We start from the raw sequence: 20,108 nt of genomic DNA, 5'->3' as shown, positions 1-20,108 counted from the left end.
GTAGAGCTGGTTTCAGTCTCGGATCCACCCCATCCCAATAGTGCTGGGGCTGGGAATTGTTTAACGAACATAAACATGGGGGGATCAACAGAAGGTAAAACGGACTCAACTCTTGCGGAGCAACCGCAGGGAGCGAGATGATCCTCTTCCTGTATTCGGGGTCCTTCCTAGCCAGGCGGTAGCGACTGACACGAACCCGAACGCAAGCAAGGCTGCACTTGACGGATTTGGAAGTGAACCAGCTTGAACATGTTAGGATTTCCTTCGGCTTAAACAAGAATAGCTGTGATAAGTGCAATGCGATTCCCATCTGAAATCTGTTAACTCCCAGCCATGAAATCCCACAGGACTGCGAAGGATATAAACCCTGTACACACCGATCTGAGAATACGAGTCAAGGAATAGCATTTGGCTTACTCCCGAGTAAGCAGGCCAGCCTTGGCCCGCCCTCAGGCACGAGCTACTCTCTGTCTTCTGTTTTCCACTTTTGCTTACTATCCTCCCTACCGTCCACGGATGAGGGTGAAGGGGAGCATTGGCTTCATTTAGATCCCCCCTCTCTTGCCCTCTCCCGAGTGTGTGTGTGTCTGTGTGTGTGTGGAACAAGTTGTGTGTCTTTAAATATGGTTCAGAGAATTACAAGTAATCAGATCTGCGGGGGTCAATAGTGCAAACTTTTAAAGACTAATGTTTATTTAGAAAAGTGAGTGGTGTCTGCCTTGCTTTGCCTGTGCCCCTGTGCCAGAGCCTTAATGGCTTTTGCAGACCTCGCCTAGCAAACGCCTGCGGGCAGCAAAAGGACGCCTGGGGAAGGGGGGGGGGACCAGCCCCCTTCGGGCATAACTTTTCTCTGGAAAAGGGGGTCGGGGAGGAGGGGGGTTGTTGGGATGGGTGGGACCAGGTTTGTCTGAAGTAGCCCCCCAACCCAAACGCATCCGCAGACTGGCAGGCAGGGAGGATGGTAACGATCGTGATGAAGCATCTTTCGTTCCTGTATTTGCGAATGCTTTGTGGGTGCGGGAAAAGCCTTCCAAAGTGGATCGGCACTTTGAAGAGAGGGAAGCAGGGAGGGGCAGCAGCCAGGCCTCCTTTTGTCCTGAAGTCCTAGGATCACACAGGATCTGCCATCGGCTAGGCAAGCTTTATCTGTTTTCAGAAACCTCTTCACAGGAGTCGACAGAGAAAGCATTGAGCCATAGGCCTGGCAGAGGGCTTTGCTCGTGTGTCTCTCTGTGTGTGGCCAGTTCGGACTTTTCCTCGACCCTCCCCTTCTCAGGTGCAGGTTGGAAATAGTAAGACGACCTGCGGGTCAGTATAGTTGCATGGCAGCAAGGGAACGCCTGTGGGGGTGGGTTGCTGTTTATTAAAACACTGCAGGCAATGTGTGGAACCCTCCCCTATCCCAACAGAACCACACAGATTTCTGGCTTTAAGGTAAGGTTCAGGTGATAAATCTATGCCTAAATTTATGTAGAACACAGCATCTTCCAAGGACTTAATTTCATTCATGTTCGGTGATTTTTTACAACCCTGTAAGGTAGTTCAGTTAACTGAAAATATGGTCTACTGAGACCAGGAGGACTTGATTCAATGAAATAAGTTTAGGGACCTAGACTAATTTTGGTGTGACCTTTTTTTTGGTGTGACCCATGCCAGATTAAACATCCTACTCAGAAAGTTAGGCTGCAGGCCATTAAAATTAGTTGGGTCAAAAGTGGTTCATTTCCTTGAGATTAAGGGAATAATTCTACTCAGAAGTAAGTCCTGTGTTATCCAGAGGGGTTTATTCTCAGGAATGTACCTTCAGGACTGCAGTCTCATTTCCATGTGATTTAATGGCATTTACTACAGAGTCATCTTGTATCCAGATTCCAGATGGGATTGCAGCTGGATCAGGTCTAAGGTGTTTTGAACTGTCTTGCTTCAAAATGAGTTTCAAATGTTTCTGTACTGGAGGCTTTGTGCTGGACTGAAGGCTGGAGTTTGAGTCCGGGCAGGTTGCCCCGTCTCTTCCTGCTCCTGCAGGGGGAAGCATTTGGCTTGGTGTACCTCCTGCCCAGGATTTGTGTTCCCGCATAGAAGCGGGGGCAGGGAAGTTCCCAGTGCAGAAACCTCAGTTCAACTTCAGGGGGAGGGAAAGCAATCCTGTGATTCTGCTTTTCAAAGCACAGCAGCTGTCTGTCAAATGGAGGAGGAAGTGAGCAAAATAGAAAGGGCACCGAAGGGTCCACCGCCTTTCAAGTTTCTTCCAAGGGTATAGCAACAAAAGTCATTTATTCAGCTCTTCTTAAAGGCAGAGTTCTCCATGGTTGTTTCTTCAAAGTGTCTGCCAATGCATCTACAACTGGATCATATTTTTTTCACGAAACATTTCAGAGGATGGCTTTTATTTGAAACAACTGCTGAGGGGAGGACCGAGTTTTGTGGCCTCGCTGTCTCTCGTGGGACTGGCAATGAGGCCAGGGAGGGGCTTCAGTCCCCCCTCCCTTCACAAACTGTGGAACTGCCGTTTCCTTGGGAGAGTCCTGCCCCAGGAATCTTGCTTTCTACATCAAGCAATAGAAGATGCGCCCATATAGGAGAGCTTTCATGTTGCTAGCTTCAGTTCTGTGGGTAGTTTTGTGGCAGTTTTTGGAACTCCAAGGAACCAGGTTTACGTGCTTCTTGGAAAAAAATATTATACTATGAAACAGTGGCCTTTCCCCTTGAATATGAGTTAAAACTTATGGGCTACTCCATGCATAGGTAGGATGGTAGATGCACCAGTGGCAAACAAACAAACAGAAACAAAATAAACAATAAAACTAGGGAAAAATTTTGCTGGAGTTTATCCCGAGGCTATTGAGATGTTTTGTTTTTAAAACCATTGTAATGAGTAGAATTTTTCAGATGATTTTTTGCTTGATTTATGCAGATTCTAAGGTGGCAATCTATCGGTTCAAAATCTATAGTGGTAACTTTAAATAATTAAGCCTACTCCCTTGGTACAATGTAAGGTACCCCGACCTGGAGCCCAAGATAATAGTAGGTGGACCATCAATTAATTCTCGGCTTTGTCTCCACCTGCCTCTCCTGGGTGTGTCCGCCCTTTATATTTGTTGGTCCGCTGAAGGGCCATTTTAGGAAATGCAAAATTCACTTGCACTGGATTTAGACATAAAATAATGTTGTCCACATTATTTATTTAATGTAATCATTTCCTTTTGGAAAATTGTGACCGAACTTGACAGTAATCAGAAGAAATGACAGGCAAGTCACATCTGTTGTTTCCCTCTTTGAACCAATGGGTTCCTTCCCGTTGGGACTAGCATGAAGGCCCAGTGTAATGCTCTGGGACAGCTTAGCTCCCATGTCTCCTTTGCCACCGACCGGCTCCCAAGGTCTTCCAGCTCATTCCTTCTTTGAATGAAGGCCGCCAGAGGCCTTTGCCATACCCCTCGCCCCACGCAGGGTTGCCTGTCACCTGAGGGAGCCTTGCCTCAGTCCTTGTGACTGTGGCAAAGGGAGAGGGAGGGGAAAGAGAAGCGGAGTGGTGTCTTAATCTTTGGGGGGGGGGTGATCAGATTGCCTCCCCCCACAAACCACATTACAAGCCCAGCCACATGTTCTGCATTAGAAGCCGCTGGCTGCGCTAAGGACAGAATGGTGAAAAAGAAAGTGTAGGGGCTGGAAGAACAAGGGCCCTGTGGGTGTCCCAGGCCGTCTTTTTTGTCAGCTTCTAAAGGCCGAAGCCAGGCCTTTCTTCTGTGCAAAGCCTCCATTAGACCCGCTTGACATTGTTATGTGTATAAACAAGGCCATAACTGAGGTGTGTGTGGGGGGAAACCTAACCCACTCGGGATTCCTGACCCGCCCCAGGCCACAAATTCAGAGTGAATCAAGCTGCAGGCTTTGGCAAAGCAAGCCTGGGGGACTCAGCCCTGCATGGTCGTTGGGCTGGTGGGGCTGGGGACTGGCCTGCCAGCACTTGTGGCTTGCTTGATGCTCAGCCAAAGGGCCACTTCACCTTAGGTCCTAATATTAACCTCCTCATACCTCAAAGGAGTCTGATTTCACTGATGCCTTCCAACGGCAATGAAACCAGGAGCTTTGCTGGGCTGCTGGGCCACACAAACCACTGCGGGAAGGTGGATCCAGCAAAAGGGGCTGGCTGACCAAAGGAGCGACTCACTTTCTTTTGGGAGACATTGTACAGTAGACAAGCTGAAAACCTGTCAGACTTCATCCTGCCTGGGACAGCAGTGGGAATGTCTGAGAGGCCCAGGTGGATCTCCCTACTCTGCCTGTGGCAGCTGGCTGAGTGTGACCCTGGACCACCAGGTTGCCCACAGGAGGAGTGTGGGTTGGGGTAGAGACGAGTAAATAGGCAATAGCAACAACAGAAAGGAAGTGCCACCATTCTCAGTGGCTGGAGTGGCAGAATAATCCAGCAGGACATACCAGCCCTTCCTCCAAGGGCTGGTATACTTGCGGCGGCTCAGGTATACTTGCGGTAGGGAAGGGCAGTCACCTGAAGCTGCCTTCTCCTGAACTAGACCTTTGGTCCACTGAGGGCAGGATGGTCTACTCAGACTGGCAGTGAAGCTCCAGAGTCTTTCACATCACCACCTTCCAGGGATTCAGCTTGGACCTTCTGCATGCAAAGTGGAGGCTCTACCACTGAGCCCCAATCCCCCCCCCCCTTGGGGCTGCCAGGGCAATCTTAAGAAGGCCTTGCTGGGAGGAAAACCAACTGGGATTTCCTCCCAGGAAGGCCTTCTTAAGACTGCCTGCTTAGGATCGCTCTTCTAGATGGCTTGATCCCGCAGGCCCTTTCCCAAGCTTCGAGTGGACTACTCCGCGGTAGCGCTCTAGAGTAAGAAGCAAGAATCTGGATGCAAGCCTGTCCTTGGGGAGCTCCTTCGCCCTCGCAGGAAGAGGAGGAGAAGCATCGCGGGGGGGGGGGGGGAGGGACCGATTGGCTTCCATGTCTGCAGCGCCCCCTTTTCACTTAAGGGCGATCGCTTCTGGGACTTCAGATTCATTTCAAAATATCGTGCGGGTGGGGGGGGGGGACGGAAGATCATTCCCAAAAACAAACGAACAGACCAAAACCACGAATGCAGAGACTGAGCTTCTCTGCCCATTGCAGTCTACCTGTCTGGCTGGCCAGGTGCACCGTGTCCCCTGTTGTATTGCCAGGGCCTCGGCCACATTGGCTCGGGCGAGCGCCTCCTAGGGGCTGCGGCGGGGCGGCGGAAGGGCGCGGCGGGCGCTGAACTTTGCAATGGACTCCGCGGGAGGAGGCGCTTTGGAAAGAGCGGCCTAAGCGCTTGGCTCCCCCCCCCCGCCCGCCCGGTTAGATTGAAGAGGCGGACGGGAAAGATCCCAGCCAGGCTGCTCCCAGCGGCCTCCCCGCCCGGCTCCTCCCGCCGACAGCAGGCCGCTTGCTCCAGGGCTCTGCTTTGTCTTCCCTTGACATAGGCAGGCAGAGCAAGGAAGGGAGAACTGCTGGGAAGAAGTGTGTGTGTGTGTGTGGAGGGGGGGGGCTGTGGAAGGCTTGTTGCACACGATTTAGGTTTCTGGCGAAAGCAGACAAACGACGTTTCAATAGCGGAGCGAAAAACAGGCCGAGAAGCAGACGGCATTTCACGGGGGCCACGGAGAAGCCACCTGAGAAGACCGCGGCCGGGCAAGGCTGTGGGCCGTTTCCCTTTAGCCGTAAGCGACTCGGTCATCCCTGGTTCGTGGAAGCCCAGAGAATGCCCGGCCGGCGGCCAGAGAGCCGAAGGCAGCAAGGAGGCTTCAAGTGCCACCCTGAGCAACCTGAATAAAACTGAGCCGACTTAAAGGTGCCCTGGACTCAAACTCCGCCCCCCTGCTTCAGATCAACAGGGCTCCCCACACATTTGACTCCTTGGAAAAGCTTTCATGGGCCCCATCGCTCGACCCCGATCGCTGCCGGGCCCGGTTCGCGGATACACCGGAGGAAGCTTCCAGGAGCGTCAGTCAGCAAACCCTTGCTGGGAATTTAAGTAACCAGGCTTCCGCCTTCTGCATACTTCGCTGAGCGGACCGCCCACTGGATACAAGGGCTCCTGCTTACGGAGCAATTGGCCACCCTCTTACAGGTCGGAAACAAAGAACAAAGCTGCACATGCTGAGAATAAAGCGTACAGGAGTCATTTCCAGTCCTCTAACGCGCCAGAAGACCAGGGCGCAGCTCGGTTTGCAAGGCCTAACACTGAGCACCTTTCTGAAGACCTTAGGATGAGGATGGGAGCTGTCCTAAACAGGGCCTACTCGGAATTAAGGTCCATTTCAACTCAGGAAACTATTCTCGGGAGTGCAGCCTGAAATCCAGATCTTCCCGTTAAGAGGCCGTCTACATTCTCCCACCAAGAGAGCCCCAGGGAAGCCCAGGCCACAAGTCAAAACCTTTATTTATGCTGCTCCAGATCATACTTGCATCACTTTGTATGACTGCCCCCCTACCCCCAAACGGACTTAAGGCTGCAGCCCTCTCGGCTCTCCCTGGCAGGGACATCCGTGGGTCTTGCCTCCCCTCAAGGAGCAGCCTGTCGAACTCGGTGAAAATGTCTTCAGTGTAGTTGCAAATGGCCTGGTATTTTAGTTTTTAAAAACCGGAGAACAGCTACAGGTTAAGGGTTGCTTGCTTCCTAGGGCTGAGGAGGTTTTTAAATTAATTTCATTGTTGCCAGCCCCTCTAGGACCTTGTGGTCCTCGACTACAAACGCCCAGGAGGAAGGGAGAATATATAGGCCGCCCTTTCGTGCCCAAGACTCCCAAGGGTCAAGGGATGCCTTGGCTTGTCCCAGACAGGACAGTGGCGCTGAATTATGTCCAGAACAGAGTCGAGCAGCACCTTGTCAGGTGTTTGAATTATTCTCTCCAAACACGAACCATTAACCTTGCGATAAGAAGGGGGGGGGGCTTTCTAGCGGAGTCCAGCTCTTAAACACATACAAAAAACACTGGAGAGAGTTGTTTCTTTTCTTTTTTCTGCAGAGGAAATCTGAACAAACACGTGCTTGATTTTTTGGTACCCAGAAACACGTGTATACAGTCCTGTTTTTCGGGCATCGGGTTGGCGAAAGAGTTATGCTTAATGGGGGGGGCAACCCTTTGACTTATGCCTGCTCTTCACTCGGAAGGTCACTGGAGTGCCCGCTGCCACCTGGCAGCCGTGACTTTTCAGAGACCACAGATACGCGTTTGTCTCTTGACACAACTGACCTATCCCAACTGGGCCCCGGATCGGGAGTTCCCTTTGTCAGATTAGGAACTAGGTGATCCCCGATGCTCACCCGACCCACTTCAACGTGCGCCCTTCTGCCCGTCCTTGACTGGGACGGAGACGGGGACACTCAGGAACCCTCCCTCCCTCCATCCGGAGGAGGAACCGGGGCAGCGTTTTCTGCTAGAGCACATTCTCCCCTAACATGCCTGCCCGCGTGGGAAAGGGCTCTTGTTCCAGTCAGCCCCACTCCGGAGCCGTCGGGCCGAGCGGGTGAGGGTGTGCGTGTGTGTGCTTGGGGTGGCCCCCCTCCCCCCAGGATCTGCGTGCCGACAGGGTAGGAGGCGGCCTTAGGCTTCCTGCAGCCGTATGGAGCCGCCCCTGCCATTGCCGCGGGGACCTCTGCCTCCTGCAAAGGCCGCGGGCGGCCCTCGGGGCTCGTCCTTCCCCCCCACAATAACGACCACCCTTTTCTGCCGACTGCACCAGTGTCTCGTCCGATCGCCACGCACGGACTCGGGGCCGTGGTTGTCCTCGGGGGAAGGCAGAGCCGTCGCCACGTCAGCCCGGCCCCTTGGGAGGAAGGCAGCCCCCCTCGGAGCAGCTCTCCTGCGCCTCGCGGCCCTCGGGCCCTGGGCCCTCCCCGCGGGATGAATGGCACCTGCCTTCCCCCCTCCGCGCTCGCCACGAGTCTCTCGCCGCGGACGGGAGGGGAGGAGAGGAGGGGGGAGGCGGGGCAGAGGCCCCCTGGCGGCGCCCTGCCCGTCGTTGCCCGAGTCCGCCGCCTTCCCTTCGGGAGCTCTTCCCGCTCCTTGGACAAAAGCCTGATGGATCAGCCAGGCCCCGCCGGAGAGAGCTCGGCGCCGGAGGAAGCTGAAGCAGCAGGTAGAAGGGAACGGTCGGGCAGGCCTGTCGCTTGAGGGCGGGAGAACGGCCATTCGTGCTTGCGCTGAGCTCGCTGCAGCCGAGCGGTCCGCCAAGCCTGAAGAGGACCCGGAAGGGCTGAGCAGAGCTGAAAGGCGAAGGAGGTTATTCCAATAGACAGCCTTCACATGCAGTCTTGCCCGATGGGCGCTAACAACAAAGCCACCTCATTACACCTTGGTGCCCCCCCCACTCCTTTACACTGGTTCTTCAGGGTAAGAATCTTTTGCTTGAGTCCCAAAAGGTGCCCAAATATTTTAGAAACAAACACTGTGTTGTTAAAAAACTATTTAACACAAATTTAACACAAATGATGGAACCCTTTGTGAACATCACCTGGAAAAGAAGGGGGTCCTGCAGGATTTAAATCCTTAGGGGGTTTTTTTTGGGGGGGAGGGACAACTGCAACATTGCAATTGCAGGAGCTTAACAGGTGCCACTCCCCCCACTGCTAGGAACATCTCCTCTGTGGGATTCCTGCTGGTCATGCAACAGTTAGAAGTACTTCAGCCCTGCTAGGAAAAACACAAAGACTGAAGCCAAAGAAGTACAGGCTCCAAAGCCAAACAGAACAATGATGACTGGGAGGACAACATTCCATAAAAGAATGGGGCCAGCTTTCTCATTTAAAATGTTACTGGACCCTTTCCTTAGATCAATGCATCTGATACATTCTAGGTTGATGCTGGTCAATGACCGTAATAAATAAATAATAATAATACATTCTAGGCCATTGCTGTACCCCCTCCCAAATCAAAGATTTTAAAATTGGCCTTTCACAACTCACAGAAACTTAATGCAAGGATTTCCTTTTCTTCTCTGGCTATGAAAAGCCAAGAAAATACAGAATCCAGTAGAAGACTGACACCGTACTTCCCTCTCGGCAGCAGAGCTGGCTGGGATGCTCAGTAGCACCAGGCAAACAGACCAGGTTATGTCTGAAGCTGAGGGCCTATATTGTCCTACTCAGTTAGGAATGAATCCGAGTTACTAAAATCCAAGTACTTCAAGATGATTTTTTTTTGTAACTACAAGTGGCAACTACAAGAAGTCTGGCGTAGCTGAATTATAAAAATCCAGCTAAAGTCAACCAGTTCCCATAGTTCTTGCACTCGAAAGTTCATGCCTTGAATAAATCTTTGTTAGTCTTAAAGGTGCCACTGGACTCCATTTTTTGTTGTGCTACTTCAAGCCAACATAGCAACCCACTTGAATCAGTTCCCATAGAAAACAACCACGTCCATGATTCAAACAGAAGTAGATATGTCTTAGTCCAGAACAAATTGTAAGCATGGAAGTAGCGGAGAGACCAGCACACTTAAGCAGATCCCAGGACTCTGCAACCCTTCTGCTTATCTGTTTCTGTCAGGAATTTATGTTTGAAATAAAACAGTTGTTTTTCTCCCATGACTCTTGAGTAGATTGTAGGAGCAGATCATGTGTATAGGGTGGGGGCAGGGTGAGTGGGATGTGTATCAAACTTGAAATTTTGTAGTCATGTTACAGTTCAAATTCACTTATTCCCAATCCTAACCCTTCCCTGCAACTGTAGACGACTAAAATAATGGGAAATAGCATCTGTTTGATTTAGTATTGTGATCTATTAGATTCAAAAGCATTAATGACAAAATATCTGTCTAAGGTGGATTTTTGGAAACTTGGCAGATAAAGGATGCAATTGCATGCAGTTACCTGGAAGTATGTTTTACTAGGTTCAGTAGGACATTTCTATGTAAGTATGATTCAGGGATGGGCTATAAGAATCAGGTAGCTTATATTTTATAGGGGTAAACAGCCCATGAGTACCCAGCTTGCTGGGGGGTAAATGGTAATGACTGGCAAACCACCCCATATTGAGTCTCTCATGAAAACGCTGGGGGGTGTCACCCCAAGGGTCAGACATGACCTGGTGCTTGCACAGGGGATACCTGTACCTTTACCTTTAACTCCATTGAGGCAAAATTGAAGGTTGGGTGGAGATGGGGGAGACAAACACAGGTCTACATGGATACCCAGAGACAGGAAGGAGTGGCAACAGGGTTTTTTTTAAAAAGGTACATTTATACCCTGCCTTTCTGCCCCAGATGGCTGAGTTGTACTGAGGAGACTCCTAAGGGTCTCCCCAGCATGTATTGCAAAAGATTGAATGGGATTGAATTGATCATTGGTTTTTATTTTTAGAGAAGAAACAGGAAAAAAGTCTGAGAGTATAACGAACAACCTTCTCAAATTCTACCAACTACCATGAAAGGAGGAGACACAGGAAGGAGTAAAATGTCTTACTCTATTATACTTCCATTGACTCATGTTGGTATTATATTTACCCAAATACACACGCAGCATGATTCTAGCCCTGTTAAAAGGCTTCCTGAGTGGACAAACTGTAAGGTGCAAAAAATACTGCAGCTTCATGAAAGCCAGTATCTAACCCACCCTCCCTCCAGCAACTAGCTGGAGATAATTTGTGAAGCAAATTTCCTGACACAAAGAGTTTTATCTTCTTCTTTGGTGAGAGCAAAGAATATTATTTTTGTTTCTTTCACCTAATAATGTTTCTGGATGCAAAAATAAATAATTTTCTACCTCCCCATAGCAAATTTTTCTTTGGAGGCTGGTCAGATGAATATTTACTGATAAGTAATTCTTCCAGAAGAGTTTATTCTAAGCAACACAGCTATCTTGAAAAGGAAATAAGCTTGAGGTTTTTTTCTTTTAAAAACTAAAAAAAGCTTTTTATGGTAATTTATTTTCAAGAAGGATGATCAAGCAATATTCTTGGACAAAATGAGAGACTCTACCCCCCCCCCCACTCTGAAATAATGTTTGCGAAGGATAAGCTTGATAAGTCATTAATGTCTTACTGAACTCAAGTATGTTTTCCTACAGAAGCTGGGTAACCTACCCCCCCTTCCAGGATTATTTTGCTAAAGTCTCCCATGACCCCCAAATCAAAGTACAGTTCCTTTTCCTGCCTCACTTTCTAAGTTGGAACTCCTACCCCCAAAAAGTGACCTACTTGAGCCTCACTAATTTGTCTGCTGTGGGGGTAAACAAGCTTGTGTTCTCCAGTTCTTTGTTGTTGCTGCTTTCATGCAAATACCTTGGTTTATCATGAGTGCTCTGTATTGTATGGACTGCTTGCTGTCAAATGGCTTTTGCCATTTACATCCCCAGCACCTGCAAATTCACTGCTGGACTTGAAATGTCCAGGGACCACATTCTCAAAATCAAGGTACTGGCAAGTAGAAACGATGGGTGATTAATTCATCTATAGCACTGTGCAGATGGGTGTTGGTGGTGGTGTGGATAAATCAGCTGAAAGATTTGAACCCTGGCACAAGGCAGCATCAGGATCCCCCATTGCTGTTGTACAAAACATATTTTCAGGGGGGAAATTTACTTTGTGACATTAGCACTTTCCCCTTCAGTGCTGAGCCTGTTAACAGACTTGTCTATGGACAAATTATACAATAGCAGGCATCTTTATCTTGATCTGTGTCCCAAGTTGATTGGACAGTCCAAGAAGCTCAGCAAGCCAGACCAAATCCATGTTTCATTATTTACTAATAAATGAGACAGGTTAAATCAAATAATTTATATGCTACATTAATAGGACAAGTACTGTTTGATGATCTCACTCGTGTTTGTCAGCAAGAGTTCTGGCTGTCTGGAGAAAATAATGTGTTGTGTTGTCCATTTAACAGCAGTTTAACCAGAGTTATGTTATTTGCCTACAAGTCACAAAAAGCTTCAGATATCCAAATCAGGCATCTATTAACGGGACAAGATTTTCCCCCAGTACCGTTGGTCACCCTGCTCTAGAGTCAAGTTCTGCCCTTTCTTGGGACTCATTCACTGGGGTAGGCCTTGGACTTCCTCCACTTTACATTGGGCTCACCGGCTGCTTATCAATTTTCTCACCACTGACTTATCCTTACGAGTCAAGAACTTTCTTAGGCATTCCTCCATGACAGACATTCCTCCGTGGCATCCTTACACATGCCTGTACTTTGTGATAAATGTTTCCAAACAGTTTATCAGGTAGGCAGTTATGACTTAGGAGGACTAAGAGTGCAGTTTAGCCATTCAGAGTTATATGAACTTCATGTTCTGAAAATTTTCTACTCTTGCTTCCTCTCAACTTTGGTGCCTCCATAATTAATTGCCTAAATTCAGCCTTCTTTCTTTGATGAACTGGAAACTTTCTAGTGCAATTCTTGCCAGATGAAGGAGAAGGGGGTGGGGGTGGGAATGAAGGAGAAGTTAGGAAACTACCTTAACATGCATGGCTGGGTTTCTTCTTCTTCAGTGTCACCTGCCTTGGGTCCAGACTTGGTCAGAACAAAGGATAGCTTATGATTTTTCAAAAAGCAAACAAACAAATAGACAGAAATATAAGTTCTGGATTAGTACATGAACATAGTTCTAAGTCTTAACCTGCTGGTGGCAGCAGAAAGGAATTCTGTGAATGTTGCAGTGTGTGTATGTATCTGGAATAAAGCTAAAGAGGTAAAGTACTCATTGAGGTTAGGCAGCTTAAGATCAAGGCCAACTGAATAAATTCTAAATAAATGAATACTTCCTCCCATGATAAATGAGATGCCAGCAGGACCTATTTTGCCACATCAAGCTCCACAAAAGAATAAGATACAAATGTGACTAATAAATAAGTGCAAACTCTTTCCAGTTTTGTGGTAATTACTGGCATATTTTAAACTTGTCCTCTAGCAGTAGAGGTTAGAATTTAAGTGTGTTTGATTGTGCATCATCATACTGTCAGATCTTGTAATCTCCCTGCATAGATCTATGGTATGGCCTCATTTGGAATACTGTGTATGGTTCTGGTCCCCTGTTATGTGTGGCAGGGCCCTGCTTTGTGGACTGGCATATTGTCCCCAGCAACCAGTGGTATCCCTCAACGGTCCAGATTTATGCCAAAGCCAGACACTACTAAAGTCTGCCAAGACACTGTTGGGCCAGACTCTATCTCCTAGCTTGTTCCAACCCACAGATTCAACATGACAGCTGCAGCTTGAATCATGTGTTGCCTTCCTCTTCCCCCCCCCCCTCCATTGTATTGCTGATCGAATGGCTGGCAGAGTCAAGTTTGCCACCCACCTCTGACTCATTACCCTGACTCTGCCAGGGGAAACTGTGCCTCCACCCCAACAGCTAGACCTATTGAGACACGATGGTTCCCTTTCTTTGAGCTCTTAAGCACCCATCTCTGGTCCCGGCCAGACATTTCCCAACTTCTCACCCGTGGAAAATTCCACCATGCACTCACCATACCCCTATCACACCCCCATCATGAGCTAAGCACAACCCCTTCCTCTCAAAAAGATTTAAAAATGCCAGCTTTGCCAAGCCAAAATGTGCACCTGATCTGAATCCACTCAGATCACTCTTCACACTGCTGGCTGGTCATGTCGCCTCTCTGCTGCTACGCTCTTCAAGATTGGTAAATATACCTACTGCAACCCTTTTCCCTCTTTGAATTCCTACCCGATTTTCTGTTAGTGTTCCTGATATGTGTTTGTCTATTTCTTTTTATTATTTTCTTTAATAAAGATTGTTCATTATTTTACTATAACTACTTGTTGTCTGCCTTGAGTGCCATAGAGTTCAATTACCTCGTAAACAGTGGCAAACGGTCCATTCACTACATTATCAACCTCTAGCAAAGCAAGTCCCCACTGCAATGTACATGTGTCTTGGACATGTGTGTGTGTTTGGTAACACCCTGTATCTCCAGAAGGAGCTGGAAAAAATGCAGAGGAGGGCAAGCAAGATGAGTGGGGGTTGGAGCACCTTCCCTATGAGGAAAGGCTGAACAGTCTGGGAATTTTCAGTTTAGAAAAGAGACAACAAAGGGAGAGTACATGATAGAGGTTTATAAAATTATGTAGGAGGTGGAAATAGTGAACCCTCTCACCCAAAATACTAGAACTTGAGGGCATACAATGAAACTGATAGGCAGTAGGGTCATGATATACTGATTTACACAGTGAGTGATGTGGAATTCACTGCTAGACAATGTAGTGATAGCCACAGGAATAAACACCTTCAAAAGGGGATTAGATAGATCCATGGAGGCTAAATCTATCTGTGGCTACTAGCCATGTCAACTGAGGTGAAAATCCACCATCAGAGGCATCCCAGAGCCAGGAGGCATAGTCGGGAGAAGGTCTCAGCCTCTATGCCCTGTTGTTGGCCCTCCATAAGAACAGGCTTGTCACTGTGTGAGACAGGATGCTGGACTAGGACTATTGATCTGATCCAGCAGAGCTCTTTTTATGTTCTCATTCTTTGCTGCAGACATTCTACCTGTATTCCCTTGCTCATGTGAGCAGGCAAATAGCCTTTCTATGTGTATGAAGTGTGTATATATATAGTGTCAAGTTTAACAGAATAAATGTACAAGGAACATGAACACTTTGATAGCCCCCACCCTTTGCTGTTACATTTGGATCAGATTTGCACATTCTGATCTTGAATTGGCTGACCTCTAGCAAAAGTTCGCTGGATTCCAAAGCTCCATCCAGCTGAGAAAAAACATTGCTATTATTGAGGTTTTCATTCTATTGGGGAGATGCATTATTCTCCTTGTTTTTTAAGAAACTAGCATAAACTAAATTATTTCCATATTTCAGGAGCTAGGGCATATGGAGTTTGATGGAATGAAATATTGCCTTACATCTTTTATTTGATTTTTTTGTCTTTACATTGGAATGCTGGGTGTAGGATTAACTGTCTATATTCATAGATGCACTTGACTGCAGGAATAATCTAGCAATTTAGCTGTGTATGTTAATCTAGCTGATTATTAAAATTTTTTTTTACTTTTAATACTATTTCACTGTGAATTTCCTAGAGGAAGTTGGCTAAAAATTTAAAAGTGAAATAATAAAAATTAACACAAATCAGTAATGAGCCAGAAGCCTTAGCCTTAACCATATGTCTGGAAGCAATGATGAGGTGGCTCAAGCAGAGTTGTCTGAAGCTCAACACTTCAAAGACAGAGGTTCTGTGGATGGGCAGGAAGGGTCCAAATGAGGAAGTTCGATTGCCCAACCTGGATGGCTTACAAGTATCTATGGCTGACTCCACCAGGAACTTGGATGTGATCCTGGATGCCTCCCTCTCCATGGAGGCACAGATCACAAGAGTAGCATGGCTGGCGGTCTATCACCTATGCCAGCGGTTCTCAATATGGGGGTCGTGACCTCTCAAGAGGTCATTCAGCCTTTTCTGGGGGGTTGCAGCGGCGGCACCATGGCGCTGGAAGAGTGGTTGAACTAGCTGAACAACAACAACAACAACAAAGAAAACCAAATATCAGGCTTTCTGCAATCCTTTTCCCCATAAAGAACATTATCCGAAGTGGACGGGTTGCTGGGGAGGATGAGGGCAACCACCTGCCCCCTTGATCCCTGTCCGTCTTGGCTCCTTAAGGGGAGGAATGGACGGATAGGTGAGCAGCTCAGGGATATTGTTAACTGCTCTCTCCAGTTGGGGGAGTTTCCTGAGGTGCTGAAGGAGGCGATGGTGTGCCCTCTCCTCAAGAAGCCATCCCTGGACCCACATGACCCTGCAAGCTACCGCCCAGTAGCGCATCTAGCGTTCCTGGGTAAGGTGGTGGAAAGGGCTGTGGCGGACCAGCTCCTAGCGTTCCTGGAAAATACTTCGGCACTCGATCCATACCAGTCTGGCTTCCGCCCTGGTCATGGGGTGGAGACTGTGTTGGTCTCCTTGTTGGATGACCTCCGTCACCAGCTTGACCGAGGTGGCTCCGCTGTGCTAGTTCTTTTAGATCTGTCGGCCGCGTTTGACGTGGTCGATCACGAGCTGCTAGCGAGCCGCCTTGCCGGTACGGGGATAAGGGGTACAGCGTTACGCTGGATATGCTCCTTCCTCCAAAACCGGACACAGAGGGTAGCCGTGGGAGAGGAAGTATCGGGCCCTTACCGGCTCTCTTGTGGGGTCCCACAGGGCTCGGTGCTCTCTCCTACATTATTTAACATCTTTATGCACCCTCTGGCTCAACTGGTACGGAGCTATGGGCTGGGTTGCCACCAGTACGCTGATGACACCCAGCTCTTTCTCCTCATGGATGGCCACCCGGACTCCCCCCCAGATCCATTTGCCAGATGTTTGGAAGCCGTAGCTGGATGTCTCGAGCAGAGTCGCCTGAAACTCAACCCCTCCAAGACGGAGGTTCTGTAGTTGGGCCGTAGGGGGGCAGATCAGGAAGCGCGCTTACCCTTTCTGGCCGGGACGCAACTTAATATCGCATCTCAGGCCAGGAATTTAGGGGTGACCATTGATGCCTCACTAACACTCGAGGCACAGGTTAAACAGGTAGCTAGCCGGGCATTTTTCCATCTTCGCCAGGCTCGGCTACTAGCGCCCTATCTGTCCTCCGAACACCTGGCCACAGTGATCCATGCGACGGTCACCTCTAGACTAGATTTCTGTAACTCGCTCTACACCGGCCTGCCTCTGGGCTTGATCCGGAAACTGCAACTCGTCCAAAATGCGGCTGCTAGAGTCCTCACAGCTACACCATGGAGGGCTCACATCCAGCCAGTTCTGAGGCAGCTGCATTGGTTACCGGTCGCCTTCCGGATCAGGTTCAAGGTTTTGGTTTTGACCTTCAATGCCATCTGTGGTATAGGCCCAGCATATATGAGGGACCGCCTTTTGCCCTATATCCCCCGCAGGGCTTTACGCTCTGCGGGGGCTAACCTACTGGTCGTTCCCGGCCCCAAGGAAGCCCGCCTGACCTCGACTAGGGCCAGGGCCTTTTCGGTCCTGGCCCCAACCTGGTGGAATGAGCTCCCGGAAGAGCTGAGGGCCCTGCGGGAATTACCAGCATTCCGCAGGGCCTGTAAGACGGAGCTCTTCCGCCAGGCTTATAACTGAGGCCGGGCGGAAAGAAGATCAGCCCCCCCCTCACAAACTGGCGGTAGAGAGCGTCACCCCCCGCCGTAGATGAGGATGCGGAGAGCAAATGAGTAGATTACGCCATTGCTGTTACAATTACTGTAAATTATTGGTTATTATTGTCATTTTATGGTTTTAGGGGACGGGGTTATGTAAGCCGCCTCGAGCCTTCGGGGGGAGGTGGGGTATAAATATAAATATAAATATAATAATAATAATAATAATTATTATTATTAATAATAATAAATATTATTATTATTATTACTATGATAATTGTGAAAGAATCCAGAAAGGTATCTTATGGAATCTTGCTATCCTGAAGAGATTATAACTCCTGCTGGCATATTACACTTTTCTTGAATACTCATTTCTAATCACAATACGCTGGGTCAAATTGACAGCTCCAGTGTTTCAGAGGGGCCTTTACTGTTACAGCGAAGGATAAGGTCCACCAACTGCTGATTCACCTTGAAAAAGTCTTCTTTAAAAAATGCCATCATGGCACAGATAAAGGGGTAGACTCTATTTACCCTTCCTTGCCTCTGGTGAAATATTGTCCTTCTCTTGCTTTTTGAGAAGGTCGTGGCGATGCCTTTAAAATGTAATTAAATGTTTAGTGTGCGTGCATATGCCCTCATGTTTTAGAGTGTTTTTAGGTCTAGATGTTATACATCTGAGTTTAGGAGGAGGAGGGGGTGTATCTTGATGGAGGGTACATACACAGAATGCTGGTGTTCTGCTTTTCTTCCATGCTCTACCTTTTCTCCTATGAATTTAACAATAACTGCAGTCTCTCTCTCTCTCTCTCTCTCTCTCTCTGTTTTGTTGTTGTTGTTCAGCTTGTTCAATCACTTCGGTCTTTGGCATGCAGCACTACTACCTAAACCAATGTTATATTGTTTATAACCAAAAGCACACAGTGTGCAAAACCAGTGGATTGGCCAGAAATACAATGGCATTTAATGAATATGTCAGTTGGTCAGAAATTCAAGGGTGTGTGTATATGTGGGATGGTGCCCCGTATCCTTCTTGAGCAGTCTCTCATCACCAAGGTATCACTCTTAGGAATTCATTTGGAATTAATGTTGATATTTCCAGCATTAGTAACTGATGCTCAGTGTTTCTTGAGAAGCTATATTCTCTTGCTAATTTACTGGCATTTTAAGAGATATAACATTGCTTGACCTTGTGATAACGGCCTTGAACTTGCATCAATCCATCAATTTGTTTACATATTCAAGGAGTAGATCAGAGGGAAAAAGTGAGTCAGGACCCTGGAAACCCGTCTAAATCCTTGTTCTGCTTGAACACATGAAGGTGCCTCATACTGAATCAGACCTTTGGTCCATCCAAGTCAGTATTATCTACTCAGATTGGTAGTGTTTCTCCAGGATCTCAGGTTGCGGTCTTTTATATCACCTACTGCCAGAGACTGAAACTGGGACCTTCTGTATTCCAAGCAGATGTCACAGCACTTTCTGAGTCACAGCCCTTCATACTAATTTTAAAAGATGGCATGAAGTGGTTCAGAATGTGAATGGTTTAAACCGTCCTACAGCCCATCTTCTTTTACCCCTTTCAAAAAGGTTGGGGTGGAGCTCATAACACTGATCTACCTTGCCGTAAAGGTAGCCTAAAATTGATTTACAGCTGCCACAGAATGTGATGGAATGCTGAGCTGGTAAATCGCAAGACCATGATCTGTGGTCTAGTCCAGTGGTCCCCAACCCCCAGTCTGGGGACTGGTCCTGGTCCGTGGATCAGTTGGTACCGGGCCACACTCCTCCTCCCCAGCTGTTGCCTTGGGGGCTGCCCTGCTACTCTGCCGTTGGCTCACCTTTGGTGATCTCCAGTGGCTGCCATGGCTGGGGCTCCCCCTCGGCATGGCACTGCGCAGCTGCTGCTGGCAGCACCCCCCAGTGGGTGGCGGTAAGTCAGTGGTGCCGGCGGGAAAGCAAGTGGAGCAGGGGCTCAGGTGGTGGTGACATCCCTTGGCAAAAGACTACCCTCCCCGGGCCTCAGTAAAATTGTCAAGCATTGACCGGTCCCTGGTGATAAAATGGTTGGGGACCACTGGCCTAGTCATTCTCTTTAAGCCTAACCGATCTCACAGGACTGCTGTGAGAATAAAATTGAGGAGGTAAGAACACCATCCTGAACTCTCTGGAAGAAAGAAATGATAAAGGTGTACTAAATACATTTAAAAGAGATTTCATAACACTTTGGTGTAATGTGGAGTCCTTAATGCACCTTCTAAGCCTTGAGTAGTATGCTGATCATATCAATAACAGCACACCTCTTCTCTCTGTGAAGGATGATAGTTTATAGGGAAACACATGGTCTTCATATTTTAATACCTGTAGTTGACATCACAGGATAGCCTGAACATTTTTTTGATATCTTATTGAGCAACCAATTTATGTGTATTAACTGGCTGAGGAAGTGTCAGGTACCACTAGGTAGAGCCAAAGCATACTGCTTCAGCATAACTTAAAGGATTACAAACCCCACAGCATTGTGAGCAGAAGCCAACAGCAGTTTAAGAGTTAAGTTGCACTATGTTCATTCTCCTGATTTTTTACTAAAATGTATATGGTACATTAAGGCTATGAATCTTATTAATGACCACATAAAAATGAACAGGAAATTAGAACCTTATGAGAAGTTCTTTTGTGTGCACATGGCAAGGGCATCCCAGTCCAAGAAATCTTGCCAAAAAACCCTTGAAATTTTTTCCTGCACAAAGATTCTGATTTTTAAAAAAAAGCTTTATTTCTTTCCAAAATGGAAACATGATTTTGAATGATTTTTGATCTTTCCACTTCTTATTTCTAGAAGGATACAGTTCTCTCAGACTCTCAAAAGCAAAATATGGGACGATTAATAATGAGTGACTGGTTGACTAGATGCAATAGAGAAATCTTGCCTATTAGATAAAACAATGACTTGGTATGCGGATGACAGTTCAAGTTCTATTTTCAGCTCTAAACAAGAAGAAAAT

The 20,108-nt window shown here is 47.8% G+C and overlaps 1 protein-coding gene across 8 annotated transcripts in view; it reads left to right on the top strand.

Moving 5' to 3' along the window:
• FOXD2 (forkhead box D2) overlaps nt 1–20,108 on the top strand; it is an 82,002-nt gene that overhangs the window by 25,432 nt on the left and 36,462 nt on the right. For 2 of the 8 annotated variants that reach the window (XR_013230322.1, XR_013230320.1), the window contains exon 1: nt 7,572–8,122. The exons of 5 other annotated variants lie outside the window; for them this stretch is intronic. The gene's annotated coding sequence lies outside the window, so the exon portion shown is untranslated. Of the gene's footprint in view, nt 1–7,441; nt 7,511–7,571; nt 8,123–20,108 lie in introns of those variants that run through there. One more of the 8 variants, XR_013230323.1, reaches the window with a different exon arrangement.

This window comes from Paroedura picta, chromosome 4 (genome assembly GCF_049243985.1).
Source record: "Paroedura picta isolate Pp20150507F chromosome 4, Ppicta_v3.0, whole genome shotgun sequence".
Classification (NCBI taxonomy): domain Eukaryota; kingdom Metazoa; phylum Chordata; class Lepidosauria; order Squamata; family Gekkonidae; genus Paroedura; species Paroedura picta.
Note: the sequence above shows the minus strand (reverse complement) of the source record. Positions and strands in the feature narration are given on the sequence as shown.